The sequence below is a fragment of the Vigna umbellata genome, chromosome 11, assembly GCF_029865625.1.
Source record: "Vigna umbellata cultivar VRB3 chromosome 11, Vumbellata_1.0, whole genome shotgun sequence".
Taxonomy (NCBI): Eukaryota; Viridiplantae; Streptophyta; class Magnoliopsida; order Fabales; family Fabaceae; genus Vigna; species Vigna umbellata.
This window is the reverse complement of record NC_142175.1, coordinates 7,904,832-7,911,839: the sequence shown is the minus strand read 5'-3', so window position 1 is coordinate 7,911,839 and position 7,008 is coordinate 7,904,832. Positions and strand designations below refer to the sequence as shown.

The following is a 7,008-nucleotide window of genomic DNA, read 5'->3' as shown; positions in this document are numbered from 1 at the left end:
CAAATTCGGACATTGTGAGCAAAAGTTTGGGCCGACGCGTTTTTCACAAAACTTGACCGGGACAACCACAAGCGCTTTTGAGATTTTTCTATCAAAATATGGGCCAAACTAAGCGTGGAGAACCAAAATTCAACAAAAAACAAGACCTTAGCTATCAAAACTAAAAATGCCAATTAATTAGACAAAAGTTGACATTATTCATGGATTATTCACAAAAACAGAACCAGTGCCGCTTAGCGCCAGAACACAAAACACACACACTAACACATACCCAAAACTGAATCGTTCGATCCCCGGCAACGATGCCAAATTGGATCGAGGTCGTACCTGAATCAAATTAATGAGCAATTAAATGCAATATAAGCTAGGAAAATGACCCCTACGTCGTCTCTCAAAGACCAAATGTGGTTCAAGAATTAGATCAAACACATGGTGGGAGGTTTTGAAGGTGGCTTTGCGTAATAAAATAAACTAACTAAAGCAGAAATTCAAACACAAATTTAATGATAGATTAAAGAAAAGTTGGTGCTAACTCGATTTTCACTTGTTTCTAATCATAGATTTACATTAGATATCCAATCCTATGACCCTTAATCCAACACAAACTAGACAACTAAGCGAAATCTAAAAAAGTCTTCATAAGATGTGAATTAAGCAAACACTCTCACACAAATTCATCAATTCTGCACACACAGTAATCAACTAAGCGAAGATTATCATGCTCAATTTAGACCACTAAGCGAGGGCCAATTGCACAAAACATATTGCATATATGCAGGGCACACAAAACAGAATCACAATTAGACTCCAATAATCTCAAGGAAACCTTTGCAACCTCACTAATCACAACCCACAAAACTAAGCTTCCATGAACATAATTCAAAATGCAGAAAACGAATGTGTAACTCAATGCGAAATTAAATGCAGCAAAACGAATTCAATTAAGAACTAGAAAACAAAATTCACAAACAAAATAAAAACTGAAAACGAAAAAAAAACTGAAAATAAAATCAAACAAAAATGAAACGCAATGGAAACAAATTGAACAACAAACTAAATTGCAATGCAAGAATTAAAGTGAAATTTAATGTGCAAAATTAAAATTACAAAGAAGAAAACAAAATTACAAAATTGCATTACTGGAATTGAAAGTACATCAAATTATAAATGAAAAACCTAAAACCTCAAATTGGGAGATCTCTTGCTATCCAAAAGTGCAGAAAACATAAATGAGAAAGTGAGGGACGTTTTGCTCCCTTTGTATCCTAAAACCCTTTTCCAAGGTCAGCCTACAAATTAAACTTTTAATATTTTGACCCAAAATGACCCAACCAAAAATGATCCATTGATTCAAATATGTCCAAAAATACACTAAAAACGAATTTATAATTAAAATAAATATAAAATGTCTATTGGAGAGTGGTTATTGACGTTCTTGGCTTCTTGATATCCCAAAATAATATTCCAAACAATTTTCTGCAATTAATAATGAAAATAATTAGTCTAACATAATTCAAATTAACTAAATAAGAATTAATAATCAAATTAAATCCAAATATTAAAATTGAAAAATATTGGATAATTAAGCACAATTTCCTAATCAAATGTAATACAATAAGCTAAGTGAATATTAAAAAATATTGAATTATCAGTGTCTTTTTTAATAGTAAAAAATATTAATTTATCAGTGTCATTTTTAAAGAGAAAGATATGATCCTAAAAATTGATAAAGTTTCTAATAATAATTATAATCAATGTCTTAAATATTATCTTATTTGAAATATACTGCAACCATGAACATTTTTTCTCAACCAAAACCATTTTTTCTCCTATTTTGTTTATTGTTAGTTAATTCACAATTAAAATAAGATTACCATTTCAATATATATATTTGAAATTACAATAGTTTTGTTGAAAAGAGGACTAACCTTACAATTTAAACATTTTAATCATATCTGAACTATGATTTGGCATATATGATTTTAATACACAAGCAAAGATATCAATAAAGGGTACTTGTGCATGCAAGCGGAGAATGAAGGGATGATTGCCATGCTTGGGATAATATGCTTAGATTCTAACTCTGGATGGGAAATGATCTCACATTCTAGGTTGCACCATTTCCTCTAAACTTAGTGATGGTTTTGATGTATGCCTAGACTTAGGGTGTGTTCTTTTGGAGGTATTTGGGGGAGATGATTTGGGGGAGATGATTTGAATGGATTTGAGTGGATTTGAGGGTAATTTTTTTGTCGTTTTTTTTAGTGGATTTGTGGTTAATTGAGAGTGGATTTGGAAGTAAAGTTTGTGAGAATTAGTGTAGGATTTGATTGATGTGATAGATTTTAAAAATGTGTTTAATTGGTAAGATTACCAAATTGCCCCTACTTATAAAAGTATTATAAAATGTTAATTTGTTATGTTATATTTAATTGTAAAAATGTTTATAAAGAGAAAAAAATTATGAAAAATTGTTAAAATTAATGTTTACAAATTATAAAAATTAAATTGTAGTAAAATGAATGTATTTTAAATTGTAGAATTAAATTGTAATATAATTTAGTACGAAGTGATATCAATTTATTTGTCACGCATGTGAGAATGATTAACATTAATCAAACAAGCACAATTAAGTAGCAAGTTATAATATCACACGACGTATGAACAAGTTGCAAGAATTCAACATACAAATATTGTTTTAATACTTCATCATGACGTTCATTCAGCAAGGTATCGTTGCAATGCATTCAAACAATATTGTATTGGCATCCCTATTAGACGTCTTTTACGAGATGGATGCGAAGATAAAAATTCGAAGCACTGTCTGCTTAAATCATTGTCTTCAATGTTCATAGTCCGTAACAAGTTTTCAATTTCCTCTGTAGTTGGATTAGATGATTGAATTCGAGCATTTAACATGTTGATTTGACGCTCCATGGCCTGTGTATGTCGTTCAAGAACAGCAGACAGTCTTCTTGATAGATCAATTTGTTTTTGCATTTCATCAATGATTCGAGAGTCCATCTAATTTGCAGTTCAGAAAGTACAGAATAATTAGTGACAAACAAAGCTGATGTTAAGGACAATAGCATTAATATATAATGAAATATTTAAAAGTCACATACAAAGAAATTTAAGACTATTGAAGTCATCTAATACATTAACGAAAATATAATGAACTTAATCATCTAAATGGTGAAGAATGGAGTTGACATTTTGATTGAGGTGAGCAAATTGGCGGTTCATGTCTAGGGAAAGGTTTGCCAAGTTATCTTCAATACGTTGAACCTGCACCTGCATTTGTTCCATACCCTACATTCTGTGTCTCAAGTCTTGTACTCCTTCCCACATTTGAGTGATCATGTTGGCATTTGATAGAGGTGGAGGAGGGTGCACAGGGTTTTCATAAGGGTCTGGTTGGTCTTCTTCTTCATCATCATCCAGATCGTGTTGCCAAACACCATTGACATAAACAATTTTCATCCTCTTCAAAGAATTGATAGAAAAGTGATGTCGTGAGCCTATTTGAGTGCTGGCATCGGCTGAGACGTCAACTCCACAATATTGCATGATCTGTGTGATAAGGACACCATATGGGAGGGGTGTGTCACTGGCCTTGCATTTAAGCATGTGTTGCATGATGTGATGAGGCCAATTGATTGCTATATTATTTTTAAGCACCCATATCATAAAAGTATCTTCGTGCAATAACCTAGCAAAATTCCATGGTCGTGGAGTCAACATATGCACAATAATATAATGGAGAAGCCTATCATTGATATTCAAACAACCAACCGTTAAAACACCTTGACCACCCTGCAAATCTGGTATAACCATAGTAGCTAATGCCATGTCGCGGTCATATGGAAAGTCGTCTGGGATATTTGAATAACACAATTTCTGACCGTCGTACTTCAAGTTAGCTACATTCAACCAATCGACAGGTTTGAATCTAATTTTTCTCTTGTTTACCTCACTCAGCAAATATCCATTTCCAGATATCTTTAGATTTGAATAAAATACTTTGATTAAATCCCGATAGTAGGGTCCCTGTAATGTCAGAAATTGGCTCAACCCTTGGAATAGAAGATGTTGTTGGAAAAATAACCCTGAACCGGTGAATGAATCAAAATTCATTATCTTCGGAGGAACTACACTCCTTGTATAGAAATCAGCTGCATAGTTTTCCATTTGATGACTGTGAGTGAAAAACGACGCTGATCTAATTGTTCCTCTACAGATGGTCTCTGTCTGGTAGGTAATTGCTTACACTACTCGAGTACATATTCAAGATATTCAATGCGTGTGCAACAATGCATAACATTGTTAGTGCTCCCAATGAAGTCGTAATTTGTAATTGTTGACATATCATTGCGATAATATTGAAGTCTACACCAACCACATCGTCATCTATATCTTCACGGTCCAAATATGCTAAATCTATATATTCTTCCATCTATATTTACTTAACCATATATACATACTGTAATTAAAATCATTGATATAATAATTAAACATAAATCAATCATATAATATCATAATCGTATATCATATATACTTTGATTAAATAAATATTATACATTAATACATTAAATATATACTACACATTAACTAAACATAATACAAAATTACATTGACAATGAGTTATAAGAAAAAAGTAAACACGCATTCATATATAAACATAAAGTATAATTAGTTCAAAGATGGTTTAAGAATTACCTCTTGAAGACTAATCAAATTTTCTTGAAGCTTCACCAAAAACAATTTCACTGATCCTCCAATGCAATAGCACTCAAATTTGGTTCAATCTTTGCCAAATTCAAATATCAATTTCCAAACCGTCAACCTAACATGCCAAACATGGCAACAAATTTAGGATCATACAAAATATATTATAAAGAAGGGAAACTCATTACTATTTTAAACATCATATACCTTCAACCAAATCAACACAGAGCTTCCAAAATCGTAAATCGTTTTTCTAACTGGCTCATCAATTAACTTGGATGGCTTTCAATCATACATGCCAAATGAACCCCAAATTATCACAATGCAAAGAAAGAAACTCCTGCTGGAACACACTTTCACCACTTTCAGCACGCACCACCCACCCTACTTTTTATTTAGGCCTGCAACAGTATACAAAATGGTTAACAACCTTCCAACCACTCTCATACTGAGTTACCTAAACACTATCACCCTTGCACAACCTTCGGTCCCTTCACAAGTGTACCACAAAGCTCCAGTAACAGTAGTAGATTCCTACAACAACTTCAACTATATCCTCGCGGCTTCACCAAAGTCGACCACCTTCACTGCCTACTTCACCTGCAACAAAAACACAAGAAACGGTTACGCTGGTGTTCCATACTGCTGTTGCTTCAATGACTGCTGCATCAAACGCTCCCTCACGCACTGCTTCTACAGTCTCCACACTCCACAATTTACTGGACCTCCTCATCTCGCCCTCATCCATGAACCTTTGCATGTCCTCATCCTTTTTCACGCCTACAACGTCCACTGCCAACCACTTAAACAATCACACAACCACCGACAGCAACCATGGAACAACGATGAAAGCTGCCATCGCCACTGCAAACCAATACACAAAGCAAAAACCATCCCAGTAACCGATTACATTTGTGGGTAACCGATTACACCATTGTGCTTTCCTATGACTGATGTGCGTAACCGATTACGCCCTCAGTATCCAATTACAGCTTTGCCATCCCAACTTCTGCACCAAGCACACACGCGAAACTTCTCCATCTTCAACGCCTCTTCCTCATTTAACCTCTCCTTCCCCATCTTCAACGCATCTTCATTATCAACAATGAAAGCACCCACATTCCAACATCAGCACACATCATTCTCCGTTCATCATGTCTTCTGCACAACCATGCCTCCAACCTGCAAATATTAAACAAACCTTGCCAACCGATACTTGAAGGGACAACTAACCTCATGAATGTGATGAACCTATGCTCTTCAATGCACTTAACACAAGGGACATATCTCAAGCACAAACAACCTCAATGAGAATGAAGGATGAAGGACAAAGACATATATTTCACACTCCTTGATAACAGACCATCAAACTCGCTCTTAATACACACACCAAACATGCACAAACCAACACATTTAAATGGTCTATAGTCTTCTTCAATACTGTTTGAAATTCAAAGCAAACACTGTATGGCGAGGAATCTTTCCTATGTTGCATGTGAATGCTTTTGTGTATAGTTGTGTCAAAGAAGCACGGAAGAAGCAGAGAACCGAATCTCTGCATTGCTAGGCTGCCACACTTGGGCTGTCAAAGTCAAGGCTGCCAAACTTACAAACTTCGACTGTGCAAGTCAAGGGCTATGTGCACTCGTGAATGGAAAACCCACCAAAGCTGGTCAGCCATAGTATATACTGCTTATGGTCACAGTCTTTATGCATTATTATATATTACCCATCACTGCATCAAATATGGACTTAACGTATCAGAATATAATTGTTTTTACCACTTTGGTATTATCGAATTTTATGAGGGCAAAAATGACTTTTCGACTCAAATCACTGCAAATCTTCTCACTTATGCGAGTGATACAAAATGCCCTGGATCCCGCAAATCTTATCATTTCCATCCTCAGAAATCCACACAAGCGAACACAGTTTTGATACATTTCATTGCTTGCAAATCCGCATGAACAGTACAATCTGTTCATGCGAACACAGCCTTAGTGATGGTTTTGATATGAAACTCATATGTTTATTTTAAAAATGTCAAGACTTATATGAAACTCATGTTTATTTTAAAAATGTGAATGTCAAACAGTAGTAGTTGATAAAAGAATTCATAATCATAATTAAGGGTTTGATTACTCCATCCAATATAAAAGACTTATACTAGAATATAGATATGGTACACTGGTAATTCTCCAGATATCTGACACTGCTAGGTTTTCCTGTTTCCCTGTTTTCTTTGGATATTACCACTACCTTAAGAGCAACACTCTGGAG

The 7,008-nt window shown here is 34.4% G+C and overlaps 1 pseudogene; it reads right to left on the bottom strand.

Annotated features, from left to right (window-relative positions):
• Positions 1-3,180: 3,180 nt before the first annotated feature.
• LOC148190912 (uncharacterized) lies at positions 3,181-4,191 on the bottom strand (annotated as a pseudogene).
• Between the last annotated feature and the right edge of the window lie 2,817 nt (positions 4,192-7,008).